Source organism: Eurosta solidaginis, chromosome 3 (assembly GCF_040869045.1).
Source record: "Eurosta solidaginis isolate ZX-2024a chromosome 3, ASM4086904v1, whole genome shotgun sequence".
NCBI classification, from domain to species: domain Eukaryota; kingdom Metazoa; phylum Arthropoda; class Insecta; order Diptera; family Tephritidae; genus Eurosta; species Eurosta solidaginis.
The window spans coordinates 137,572,280-137,587,319 of record NC_090321.1 but is presented as its reverse complement, the minus strand read 5'-3'; positions in this window follow the sequence as shown (position 1 = coordinate 137,587,319).

Here is a 15,040-nt window from a genome sequence, read left to right as displayed (position 1 = left end):
AATTAAGTTCGGAAATTGTTGTATGTAAATACTTACAGTGGCCCACATAATTATTGGCACACCTTATTTTAGCAATTTTCACCACTTTCGTCTGTAAAATTATTTTAACTAATTTTGTAAAAAACTATTTATCAAAATCTTTGCAAAATTTGTGAAAATTCTCCAAGTTTTAAGCCAGATTTTTTTTCAGATTTTTCAGAATTTTTTGGAGAATGTCCTCGTTCACCGCAAGACCCATTTTCATTTTTTCAATTAGTTTAAAAAATTTTACAGACGAGGAAATTGATGAAAATTGCTAAAATAAGGCGTGCCAATAATTATGTGCGGCACTGCACTTCTTTCATGGATAAATTTGGGTGAGTGTAAACTGAATTTATGCAACAATCGTTGACACCACTGCTGCCATCCATACTAAGGATAGTAAATATAATAAAGATTATTCAGTTCGTGTGTCAGTTTGCATTTGAGCTGCCGTCAGTCTCCGAGTATGTGTTTTTGTTTTGTCCTTGCCCATAAAACCCATTTCGTTGTCATAAGGCTGGCATTGGAGATGATGAGCACAAAGTAACAAGGCGTCACCCACAGGCTGACACCAGCTTTGGAATGTGTGTCCGCTCGTTCCAAACTGACGCATCTTATTATATGTATTTACTATCTTTGTCCATACTGGGACCATCCCAGCAGTCAAAAGGTGATTCATATACATACATGCTGAGGGGGTAACTTATGTGATGGGTTATAGTGATGAGACGTGCAACCCTTTTGCTGATGGTCACATGAATATGCATGGGGTAATTGCGCCACTGGTCGGAGTAACTGATGAGATGGGTTGTAATGATGAGACGTGGAACCCTTTTGCTGATGATCACTTGAATGCGCATGGGGTAATTGCGCCACTGGTTCGCTGTAGTGCTCCAAGCTGGCTGAATGTTGCGTTCTCTCTGCAGACATTCCATATGTGGAATGTTGAGTGTATTGGTCTCCTGAATCTCTGTTTGCGTTGTCCACGGGATTTGACGTTGTTGATGAATTTATATGAAAAGCGCATGTTCCACGATTATCATTGTGCATCGCGTATTGTGCTTGCGTTGGTATGCGATTGTATAATTCACAAATTGGACATTCTAAAGCCGCTGGTGTTGTATTAATTTTTTGTGGTAAGTTATGTATCTGCAATTGAAAAATTGTTACTTTTGCAGAGGGTTTATATAAATTAACAGAATACTCACCAGCATTTATAAAAATCAAAAATATTTTTCCTAACTTCAATGAATGTCACGATCAGCTGTTTTTCACTTACAATTTTTACTGAGTTAAATTTTCCCAGCAGAAACTTGTAGCTCTCTCACCAAATGAAATGTCAAAATGCGCTCTCTCCCTGCAAATGTTTTCTGTCACCGAACACTTATTTCTAAAAATTGTTTAAATTTTAAAAAAAAATTTAAAAGTTTTAAGCTTGCCGAACAATGCTAATATGAATAAAGGGGCGCGAGAGTTTGAGTGTACAAATGATCCAGATATGTTCTGTTTCATCTGCGGTCAATTTATCGTTAAAAGGATGCGACGTGTGTTTTCAAATCCTTTGAAAGTTACATACTATAAGTATTTTGGAATTGAGCCTAAAAATAATGAAAAACCAATTTTTTCGGAAACCGGAACAAAAAGGTGCGTTGTGAAAATTAGGAATTTAAAGTATAGCTGACTAATTTCTGAAACTATCTATTTAGGAGACATATGCAATTTATTATACAAATGAACTGCAGGGAACCAACTGGCCATTCAACGGACTGCTATTTTTGTACTACAAAGTACTTGGGGTTGGAAAGTCAAGAAAAGTAATCTATGCGAGCGTATCTACAGTCTCATTACCAGAACTAAATTCAACGGAAGCTACATGGCCAGAATCAAATTTAACAGCAATGTCTGATTACGCGGTATCATGTTGTACTGGATATCAAACGGAAAACGAAAGAAACTCTTTGTCACAAGCACAACTCAATAATTGGATAAGGGATTTGGAATTGTCAAAGAAAAAAGCCGAACTACATGCCTCTCGTATGCAACCATTTAAATTTGTTTCATCCGATGTTAAGGTAACATATTATAGAACTCTTCGCGAACAATTTTCCAAGGACTATACGAAGGAGGACAGTGTTTGTTACTGCAAAGACATTGCTGGTCTATTCAAACATTTTGGTGAACCATATGATTCAAAAGAGTGGCGATTACTCATAGACGGCAATAAATTAAGTTTAAAAGCCGTATTATTGCATATTGGCAAACAAAAGCCATGCATCCCGATCGCGCATGCAGTAAATAAGTATGAGATAATGCAAAAATTGCTCAAATTAATCAAATACGAAGAACATGATTGGAAGATATGTACCGATCTTAAAGTCGTTGGAATGCTATGTACTCTACAAAGTGGATACACAAAATACTGTTGCTTTCTATGCAAATGGGATAGCCAAGCTCGTCAAGACCACTACATTATAAAGGATTGTCCAGAACGAATCGAGTTTCAAGTTGGGGTGGATAACATAAAATACTCCCCACCTTTAAAGAAGGAAAAAATAATTCTACCTCTGCTCCACATCAAGCTCGGCCTTATCAAAAACTTTGTCAAGGCTATGGACAAAGAAGGCGAAGCTTTTCATCATTTGGCGGCAATCTTTCCTGAGATTTCAGAAGCAAAAATAAAAGAAGAGATTTTTGTGGGACTGCAAAATAATGACCAATAACCATTTCAAAGAACTTTTGCCACCAGTGGAGGCAGCAGCGTGGGATTCTTTTGATAAGGTCGCTTCTTTTTTGGGCAAACTCAAAAGTCCTAACTACGAGATGATAGTGAACGACTTAATAAAAAACTATGCGGAAATGGGTAAATAAAAAAACATATTTAATTCCCGTTTTCTCAATTAACTTTAAAACCTATCTGCCCGATAAACAAAAAATTTGTTTGACAATTTTTAAATTTACTTGACAATATATAACCCTAAATCTGAATTCATCGTCCAGTTCCGAACAAACAAGAACGAGAAAAATGTAAACAAAAAATTTGGTCTGAATTGAAAGATAAATCCAGCCTAAGAAAATTATATCCTAATGTGTCACTTATGTATTTATCTAATATACTCTGTTATTTTCTTTCAGGAGTAAATATGTCTTTAAAAATTCATTTTCTACACTCCCATTTAAATTTTTTCCCGCAAAATCTTGGCGACGAAATTGACGAGCATGGCGAAAGGTTTCACCAGCAAATGAAAATGATTGAAAGTCGGTATAAAGGATTCTGGGATGTCGCTATGATGGGTGACTACTGTTGTTTTCTCATAAGAGAAACGGATCCTAATCTAAATAAGCGTCAAAACAAAACACATTACTTCTTCAATTATAAAATAAGGTCATAGAGTTAAGACAGAATCATATGTACATATCCTATTATTTGTAGGGTACTTAAGTTTTACTATATCGATATATTTATTTGAATGCTTATAACTTTTGTATTAGTTTATCGATTTTGTTGAATGGAAGACTATTTTTTTGCAATAAAACAGAGCTTAGAGAAAAAAAAATCTGCAAAAAAAAACAAAAAGTTCCTCGCAAAGTACAATTTTTTTTATATTTCTACAAAAAAAAATTGAAAAAATTGGTAATGATTGTTCGTTATCTTTGCAGGGCCTAGCAAAAAGTGTTGTATGTACAGTTTATAACAAATTTTATTATCTATTAAAAGCTTCAACCCGTTTTGGAAATGCTCAATTGAGATATAAGTGGACCCAATATATATACATTTTTTTTTTGAACAAAAAAAAAAAAAAAAACCTAAATATCTCAAAAACGTTACCATAGAATTAAAAATAATCTTGATATTCGGAATCAGGGGGGGTGCTTTTACATAGGAATTTCATAATGGCGTCTCTTGTGCATTTTGGCTGTAAACCAGTGTTATAAGCTGGTGTTTGCCCTGTTATTCTATGGTCATTCCAAGAATCATGTTCTCAAACTCATGCCCGGAGGTGCATAGCAACTAAAATCGTATATTCCTTTAATTTTTGCCCACGTGAATCCAGCCACTGTCGGTGCTATCTTTTCCTGCGGAAGAAGTTTTCCTGTTATCCAAATTGAGGCTTTCCCAGCCGAGTCCGTGAGCCAGCCTTGCTCCTGTTTATTTGCACGGCTCAAAGACAACCGCTATGGCAAATCCTCTTTCAAACATTGTTTGGTATTAGAGGTATTGGGCCGCTCCACAGTGGTTTAAATTGAGTTGCAACAATTTCATAGGGTAATCTGGTTGCTTCCTTACCGTTGTGGGTATTTAAATCTGTCTGCGAATGTTGTCCCGCACATAACGCACATTTCGGTACGTTGGAGCAGTTCGCAGCCTTATGTCCCTCCTGACCGCATTTCCTGCAAAGTTTTGAACTATCTATAGTCTCTTTGTACTTCTGGGCTAAAGGTCCATAGGCCCAGCACCTATAACAGTATCTCTCTTGTTTCACTTATCTAATTGGGCAAGATGCCCATCGTACTCTTATTCTTTACACCTTTAGAACAACTTTAGCATCATCTGCTGTAAGGCCTATAAGTGCCGATTTTCTATTCCTGTACCCTGTACGTATACTTTTTATGACAGTTGGATCAGGCCGTTGGAGTCTGCATTGCTGATGGATCGCATCACAAATCTCATCGGGCGTAGTAATCTCATCGAGGTCTCTGAGCTATAGTTTGATCATTTGGGACTTTGCTGTGACCTTCGCTGACTCCTTCAATCTCTGCTTGGTACGTGCTTGTTTTACCCTCTTCAGATCTTTTTAGCTGCAGCAACACATCTCCTTTTGCCGTTCTTCTAATTGTTTTGACGTCAGCCCCTAGGGATTTTAGTGCATCGCAACTCCTCACTTTTCGCAGTATGTCAGCATACGTAGCATCTCCAGCCTTCGAAGTTATGATTGCATCCGGCCTGGCTTTAATCATTTTGCCTATTCGCCCTTCTGGGTTTGGCTACCTGCCACTCTCCCGACTTTTGAGCTGTGGAGTCTTGTTTCCTTTCAACCTTTTTCTGGTTCAGTGGTGCATGCGATTTTACTTGCTTGTGTCCTTGGTTGAGATCGTAGGCTTGGCTACTTGGTTTCCCCTTGTCGAATTCTTCCTCGGCCTCTTTCCGGTAACGAGCTTCTATCCTTAGCCGTATCATTATTTTCTGCCTTGAATCCTTTACCTCCAGCGCGGATTCTATCTACAGTGCCTTGATTATGGAGGCTAAGCGCATAATTTCAGCGTGTATATTATTAAGCCCTTTGAAAAACTCAAACAAATCATCAATTGATCTCCCTATATTGGTCATCTTATGTAATAAGTGCGAAAGTAAATTAAACCAAAATGGATTCGACGAGCGCTTGAGTTCAGCGCAGAAATTAGATTGTTCTTTATTCAAAAATTCTTTCTCTATTATAGTAAAATTACTTACAATACTATACAATATAAGAATAACTTCTATTCTATTTCCATATACCTAGTCAGCAGAATATTCTTATTACCTAACTATGTGATAATATTTGGTCAGTCGCACTGACAAATCGACGCTGTCGATCAGGCATGCTGATCGATACGTTAGCTAGTCAGTGTGACGCATATGGGTTTCACAACTGTAAACGGATACGGCTCCCCGCTGGGTTCAATATAACTTATCTATGCCGCTATGACTTTGCCGCTATGAGTTATTTGTGTGTGGTCGAAAGTGAAATTCATTTGGTTGTGTATTACAAGCTAGACTTATTCTGGTATTTGCATAAATACAAATATCTATTCGCGAGCTGGACGCAGATAATGACAGCGCTACTAAACTTTGGCACATCTGCTTACCTGCTCAGAACAATTGGTAGCTCTTTAAGCGACAGAGTACTCATTTTTTATACGGATGAGGCACCAAGAAAGCACAACATCACGGGGTTTGGTGAGTTCAAAGAGGACTGTGGATGAGTTAATCTTAACCATAGGAGATAACCAAATAAATTCAAAGTGTTTCTTCAAATATCTAGGAGTAAACATTGACTCAGAACTAATTTTTAGGAGCACTTCATGGCGGTGGAGGAGAAATTTTATAGAGCTAGTGGAGCCCTAACGTGAATAATGCCCAACATCGGCGGCCCAGGCGAAGCTACCCCGCCCTGTTCCATGGGGTATGGACTAGAGGTTTACGCTGATCACTTTATCGGCGACGGCGGCGTAGGCTCTATTATATGCCGGCGGCGGCGGCATGGGCGACGCGCTGGCGTACGCTGGTGTTCTTACTTTAAAAAGCTTGATTTTTCTGTTTAAAAAAATAATATTTACGAAAGGTTTTATTTGTATGTATTTAAGGAAACCAACGTATACACCATTTCGGAAAGATCGGGGATTTTTGCCTCAAAAACTCGCAGATCGTTCAAAAATTTTCAGGAGCAGCTCTTTGCGGATGGATTGTCCCTCATTCACTTACTCCAGGGAGGCTTCGAACCTAACCCCGGTCTTTGGAATTGGTACTGCTGCGTCTGCGGCAAAGAGATACATAAAATGGTCGCACTTTTGTTTGGATATGTTGTGCAAAGCGTAGTTTCACCTGGGGTTAAATCCCAATAATCGTCGCGAACGCAATTTCTTTAAATCATTTGTGGCTCCTTGGCGGTCACGCACAAAGGCGACTTACGGTTGCTATTATTGGTCTATTAATACTCATGACTGTCGTGGCATACGGCGCTTCCAGAACAGTAGCAATCCCGACCACCAGTCGCTACGACGCCTCCTGACCCTCACACCATATGGCAGCACAGAAGCTTTAGGACTCCGACTTCGAACTCATATGTACCTTCGTTAACGTCACTTTCCTAGAAGCTCTAGGTGTATCTCCGAAGACTTCCTAACGGATGTTTTTGTCGCGCTATGCTGCCGAGCTACACCAGAGCAACACCTTGAAACGTTAGGGAGTGACTATCCGGCCAAAGATGCCGCCCTCGAAATCATAAGCAGTCTAAGTGGATGTCATTGCGTAACTCATGGGAGAGAATCGTGTAATAATCGGCGCATCTACATAATTAAAATTTTACAAGGACCCTGGATACAATTTTTAAAATGTAGACCAAAGTTTGCACACGATTGTGTTCACAACATTGTTTTCAATAGTCTTCGTTAAATCAAAACGATATTTTAGAATGGATGACCGCATAGCTTCAGTTTTCAGACTAGTTCGACTGTCCAATACTTTATGGTAGTGGCACAAATTAGTTCGACTATCTTGGGAAAGCTTTTGTTTTCCCAATTTGAGTGTTTGAGTGCTTGAGAAGGACAAAGCCTCACCTTGTAAATATATGTGCCTACGTATTCACATTTGTAAAAGGAGCCGTAACGCGTAGGTTATATTTAAACTTGGTTGGTAGGCTATAAATAATGCGATTTACTCCAAGGGAGTAGTTTTGGATAGGGCCGCCAACTTTAGGAAATGTCAAACTGGGAGACTTGGGTGTTGAAGGATGAAGTGTGAAAATCAAAATTAACATTTCAGACGCTATTTTATAGATTCGCTAATAAACAACAGGTGTTTAAATATGAGCCCAAGTGATTTTTCAAACAATTCTCATACGTACATATGTCCTCAACTTAAGTATGAGGTAAGAATCATTTCAAAGGAGTTTTTATGCCCCTAGAGCCTAATAAAGGATTTTGCATTACTGATTTCGCTTATTCCTTCAGCCAATCGCAATGAAAATTTTTTTTAAAAATCGGTACCTTTTTTGGGTAATTATCCTTTTTTAACAACTTAAGGGCAATTTGAAATCATGTTCGCCTTGGGTCATTTTATTTGAACTCATTGTTAATTATTAATTTTTTGAAAAAAAAAAAAAATATGCAAAGTGAGCATATAAATTTATTATAAAACTTTTCTTTTAGTGTTTTGTTTTAATAACTTGGTGAATTGGGTGATGCAAAGTGCGTGTTAAGCTGCATCGAAAGCGCCTCACAGTGTATTATTTTCATGTTCTAGAAAATATTAATTAAACAAAGTATATCATTGAACTTCAAAAATTCTTTTGAAATTCTATTTATAAATGCGGAATTAAGCAAAAAAATAAATTTAATTTTTATCTAAACTGGTTTGCTACTATTCGTATAACTAAAATAGTACAACTGTAGGAAAATGCAGGTTTTCATGTAATAGTTTGTTTTCAGGAAATACGGCAATTTCAAAGGACGAACTTTTCGAGATTCGGCATAAGAAATAGCGCAAAAGAAAACAAGTAAGGACGGGACTGTCTTCGGCTGTGCCGAAGATTTCATACCTTTCATGAATGGGGCTGAACAATAATCTTATCCCGTTCGTAATCTCCAAATAATCGGATGTATAAGATAAGAAATATATAGTGAACAGATGTACATACCTAAAATATTTTTTAGATAAATATAAAATAAAAAATGGCAAAAAACCCCCTTATCTGATCGACCGGTTGTATGGGATATATATTATATATAGCTCCGATCGAAATGATTTTTACAGGAAATCTTCTATGATATATTAGAATATATATCACCAATTTGCACGTTTTTGTATTGGAAACTAAGGGAGAAATGGCCAAAAATCTTTCTATCTGAACGATCGGTTGTATGGGATATGTATATAGTATATACATGTAGCTCCGATCAAAGTGATTTTTTCAAGAAATTTTCTATGGTATTTGAAATAATTATCACAAAGTTTAACGTTTTTATATATGAAATTAAGGGGGAAATGGCTAAAAATCTTTCTATCTGAACGATCGGTTGTATGGGATATATATTATATATAGCTCCGATCTAAGTGATTTTTTCAGGAAATCTTCGAGTTTCACGTTTATACTTTCTAAATTGCGGCAGGAATGACCAAAATCGTTTTATCTCAACGATCGGCTGTATGGGAGATATATGTTATAGTGGTCCGATCCTACCGGATCCGACAAATGTTTAATATAATACAAAAATACATCCTTGTGCCAAATTTCATTGAGATATCTCAAAATTTGAGGGACAGTTTGCGTTCAAACAGACAGACGGACGGATGGACAGACGGACATGGCTATATCAACTCAGTTCGTCGCCCTGATCAATTCGGTATACTTAATGGTGAGTCTATCTTCTATATTTCTCAACGTTACAAACATCAGACCAAAGTTAATATACCATTTCATGTTCATGAAAAGTATAAAAATGACAGCCCAAAGTTGACTCCAAAAAAAGCCCTTTCAAAATTTGTGAGTGGAAAAGTTGTAGACATATTTTAAAGATGAAGGGATGAACACTGATATCTTTTTCGGAAACTAGTCATCAGTCCGAAAGGAAAAAGTTATCATATTTAATAAGAAACTATTCAAAAGAAGAGTTGACTTTTGCAACTGCTTCCAGCTTGAGGTTATCTGGTCAGCGGGATGCAGCATTAATGGTAGTGCATCACCAAAAATGCACACGCAACTAAAATATAACATGCCCTTACTCGTCCAGCCTTAGTGATAGTTAAATATACTGCAGAAGAGGCAGTAGCTCTATACATGAATCGAAAGTTTACAGTTAAGACGTATTTAGAAATACAATCGCGGGCGTACTCAAGTTATGCTGGCATTTACACAGCATATGAATTCCTTAGAAAAGAAAAAAATGCATGCTATCCTTCAAAAGAATCCATTCTTATAACTGATCTGTCAGCGGAAGTCCACCCGCAAGCGTTGGTGAACAAAACTCTTGAAGGAACGGAGAAAAAGATTGTTAAAGAGATAAAAAAAGATTGTTAAAGAGATAAAAAAAGATTGAAAGAAGATATGGGGTTATTAGTAGATCTTCCAAAACAAAGCTTTGGGACGACTAATGATGGCAACACAGCCAGACGTTTTCCCAATGCCCTTCAAATGCTGCGGAAATAAAGGGAGTTGAAGAAAATCTAATTAAGCGATTTGCTTTCATACATCAAACAATGTCATATGGATTCGCCGTTGAGTCCGAAGCATTTCGAAAGTATGCCATTTTGACCACAAAAATGTTTGTAGATTTGTACCCATGGTATTACATGCCATCGAGCATTCACAAAATTTTGATTCATGGGGCAGATATTATTAACAAAGCCTTACTTCCAACAGGAAAGCTCTCAGAGGAAGCACTGGAGAATAGAAGTAAAGATTTTAAGAGCTACAGGCAAAACATTATAACAAAGATGTCTCGTAAATATACAATGGAAGATTTATTCAATATTTGTTTTTTGTCGTCGATCCCCTAATATACTCTATTTCAGAAAAAACTCGAATGAATTTAAGGCAAATGAGGCATTCGTCAAAGAAGTACTTAAACTATTGTCAAATCCAGAAGCAAATTTTGATCAAGGCTCCGACATCTCAGACCTAGATGAAGAGTTCGACTCAAGTTTCAGCGATTAACTTAACGTTATCGACTTAGATTTTTTGATTCTGATTACATTTATTTAAGTTTATTGCAACTACTTATTACTACATACAAAAATATTCTTTTCTTCACGATAATACTTTTTCTCTAATGAATTTTTTTAACCTCGATATAACCTTTCTTAATTTACATTTATTTAGCTCAATGAAAACTTAAAATGTCGTGAAATAATAATAAATGTTTACAAATAATACATTTATTTTTATGTAATAGCGTTAGTTGGTGAGTAGAGCTAGAAAAATTAATTATTTATCCAATCGTGACTATATCAGCTAGGTTGATGATATATCACACTGTTTTTTTAAATAACTTTTGAACTGTTAGGAAGAGTTAATTTGTTTCTTATAACTGGCGGTGATGCGCATCCGTTGATACAACTTTCGACCATATCCGACCAATTTTCGACATGAACAATAGATGGAATAAACAGTCTTAAACGAGTAGAAAATACACGCTTCCCAAGGCAGTCGGTTCTATGTACCGGAGCGACTCGGGATTTTTCCCGACCAAGGACTGTCATTTCAGTGTGACCCCATCTAATTTGTTTCGTCCCTCCCACAAATTGTCATCCTCCCAGCAGCTCCTTGCAGCAGGACTGCTCCATATTCTCCTACTCCGGGAAGGCATCGAATCCAATCCGGGTCCGTCTCCTGACCCCGGTCCTGAGAAATGGTTTTGCTGCATCTGCCGGAAAAGAATCTTTTTAGGACGGTCATACTCTATTCAGTGTGTCTCGTGCAAGGGATGGTTGCATCGGACAGGTTGTTCTGGGCTTGATCCCAAAACCCGACGTCCACGTAACTTTTATAAATCTTTTGTGGCTCCTTGCTGTTCACGCCCAAGGGCGTCCCGTAGTCTACGCCTAAGCGCCCCCCCCCCCCCCACTACCTTCCAGCAGCCCCGCTGCTACGCAAGCCACAACAAGTACCCGCTGCTGCTCGCGCCCCACGGCGCCAACAACTCAAACAGCTGATACCACTCATAACTACTACCGTCGTAGTAGAGTTGGTAGCAATGCTGAGCATCAGCCCCTGCCCCCGTCTTCTCCCCCCCTCTTTTCCGACAGCAATCGTGCAGGTCAGGGAAACAGACTCTTAGTCCCTACCTCCGTTTGCACCGTTTGCCAGCACAGAATATATAGGTTTGCGACATCCGCCCAATGCAGCTCCTGCCTTGGGTGGTGCCACTTTCCTAGATGTTCTGGTCTCCGCGACGGCAACCCCCCGACGGATTTCATCGCGCCATGTTGCCAGGTCGCAAACCCAAATCATCCGGGTACCCCAATGCTTTCCCAAGGACGCCCAGTCCCAGGGCCACAACAGCAATTGCGTCCTGGCCTTCCACAACCCAGGCGTAGTCACCCGTCACTTACCCCCAGAGTGGCGACGTCTCTCCTTATGTACTTCAGAATTCTGCAGTTAAACTGTAATGGACTAACTGGGAAGATTACGGAGATAGTCGATTTCATGAAGCGGCACAACATCCGCATTGCTGCGATTCAAGAGACTAAACTCACAGCAAGATCTGCATTGCAGATCTGCTCTGGGTATAATGTCCACAGGAAAGACCGCGAGAGCGGAAATGGAGGCGGCCTCGTGTTTATCATACACCACTCTGTGCAATATTATATATTTGATCCTGGCATCGATCGGAGGGACAATGTCTTAGAACGTCAAGGCCTATCTGTCCGGTCAGGCGATGCAAACCTAGAAATCATCAACATCTACACCCCTCCTGCCACCTGTTGCCCCAGTGAATACCGCCCTAATATCAGGGCCTTACTCACTGGCAACAATCGCATTATCTTAGGCGATTTCAATGCCCATCATGATCTATGGCATTCAAACTTGCGGGCGGACAGTAGGGGTGAGATGTTGGCGGATCAAATAGAAGAAACGACGTTCTGCACAATAAACGGAGACGCCCCCACACGTATGGTAGGAAGCTGTCACAGCTCGCCAGATATCTCAATCGTGAGCGCAGAACTCGTGAACTGCGTCAACTGGCAGCCGATGGTAACATTGGCATCCGACCACGTGCCCATACCTATTTCGCATGAGCGTACCGCCGACTTCATCGTCACTGAAAAACGGACTTTCATAAACTTCAAAAAAGGAAAGTGGGAAGAATATAAATCCTTTACAGACAGCCGCTTTGCTGCCCTCCCTATCCCGACTGATGCCCGCCAAGGGGAGCGTGCCTTCCGTAAGGTCATTAAATCCGCCTCGGCACATTTCATTCCCGCCGGGAGGATTCCCGAAATCCGGCCCACTTCCCGGCGGAGGCCGCACACTTAGCGAGAGAACGTGATCTTATAAGACAGCTTGATCCAGGCGACGCCCAAATAAGGGATATAAACCAACGCATCAGATTGCTTGTGGATGAACACAAGCGGGCGAAATGGGAGGAACACCTAAGAGGTTGTAACCTCTCTACCGGTGTGGGTAAACTTTGGTCCACCGTAAAGTCCCTATCGAATCCGACTAAGCACAAAGACAAAGTTTCCATCGCCTTTGGCGACAAAGTGCTGTCGGACGCGAAAAAATGCGCGAGCGCTTTCTGCCGACAATATATAATGCATCCTACGGTCGACAAAGATAGACGGAGAGCCAATAGACACGCACATAAACACAAATTCAGCGCGTCGCCAATCACCATCACCGCTAAAGAGGTTGAGGACGCCATTGTCGTGCTAAACCATCCAAAGCAGTGGGCCCAGACGGCATAGCCATGCCGATGCTTAAAAGCCTAGGGAAAGAGGGTTTCAAATATTTAGCGCATGTCTTCAACCTGTCTCTTTCCACCTTTGTCATACCTGAGAAATGGAAAATGGCCAGATGGTCCCGCTACTAAAGCCTGGGAAACCAGCTAACATAGGTGAGTCGTATCGTCCGATATCTCTCCTATCGCCAGTGGCAAAAACGCTTGAAGCCATTTTGCTCCCTTATTTCCAGGCAAATTTGCAGCTAGCCCCTCATCAGCATGGCTTCAAAAAGCTCCATAGCACTACCACCGCGCTAAATGCCATTAGCACACAGATAAATTGCGGTTTAAATCAATACCCCCACCATAGAACAGTACTCGTAGCGCTAGACCTATCAACAGCTTTGGATACGGTCAACCATGGCTCGTTACTGCAAGACCCGGAAGGGTCTACCCTTCCCCCATGTCTTAAAAGGTGGACCGCAAATTATCTGGGTGGTCGGCAGGCATCGGTGTAATTTAGAAACGAAACATCAAAACCAAGGAGAATCAAACAAGGGGTGCCACAGGGTGGTGTCCTATCCCCACTTTTGTTTAATTTCTACATATCTAAGCTACCTTCACCACCAGAAGGAGTCACAATCGTTTCCTACGCCGATGACTGCACAATAATGGCCACAGGCCCAGGCCCAAAGATCGATGCGCTATGCAATAAAATAAACGGCTACCTCCCTGATCTCTCCAGTTCCTTCGCATCGCGAAACCTGGCATTATCACCGACTAAATCTTCCGCGACCTTATTTACAACATGGACGTCCCAAATATCGACCATTTTGAACATCTACGTCGATGGCACTACGCTACCGACTGTCCTACACCCCAAAATCTTGGGTGTGACGTTTGATCAGGATCTACATTTTGGTGAGCACGCAGCCGCAATTGTTCCGAGAATTCAGAGCCGTAACAAAATCCTCAAATCCCTCGCTGGCAGTACTTGGGGAAAAGATAAAGAAACGCTCATGACTACATACAAAGCAATCAGCCAGCCGATTACGTGCTACGCGACACCCATATGGTCGCCAAGCCTAAAAATCACTCACTGGAAGAAACTACAGGCCTGCCAAAATACTGCTCTCAGAATCGCCACGGGCTGTCTTCTTATGTCCCCAGAACACCATCTGCATAATGAGGCGAGAATACTCCCCATCAGGGAGAGAAATGAGATGCTGACCAAACAGTTCCTGTTGAATACCCAGAAACCTGGGCATCCCAACAGACATCTGATTGCTGAACCAGCACCGCCTAGGGGCTTAAGGAGCCATCTCCGTAAGCATTTTGGGGAAATACGGCACCTGAGAACCCAGCCGTATGAAGTGAAAAAATACAAGCAGGTCCTTGGTGAACTCCATAAACAGGCGTCGGGCCTTTATGCCGGGAATTGCCCGGTGAATCCAGTGCTTAACGAAAATTATCCAAAACTCGCGGAAGAGGAACGCATACTCCCCAGGGAAACGCGTGTCACTCTTGCTCAACTTCGTTCTGGGTACTGTAACAGGTTAAATTCTTACCTATCCAGAATCAACCCCGACATACAAAATGTATGCCCCGCTTGCAATGTGTCCCCACATGACACCAACCATCTCTTCAATTGTAATGTGGAACCAACGCCTTTAACACCGCTTTCCTTATGGTCCACCCCTGTTGAAACGGCAAGTTTCCTTGGACTCCCGTTAGAGGATATTGATGACAATTTGTGATTGGTCGCGGCTATTAGGTGGGGCGATCATTGCTACAACAACAACAACAGTAACGCGCCGGACGCCGCCGCGCCGATATCTTTGACATTCGGCGGCGGCGTGCGAAAAACGACTAAAATCGGCGG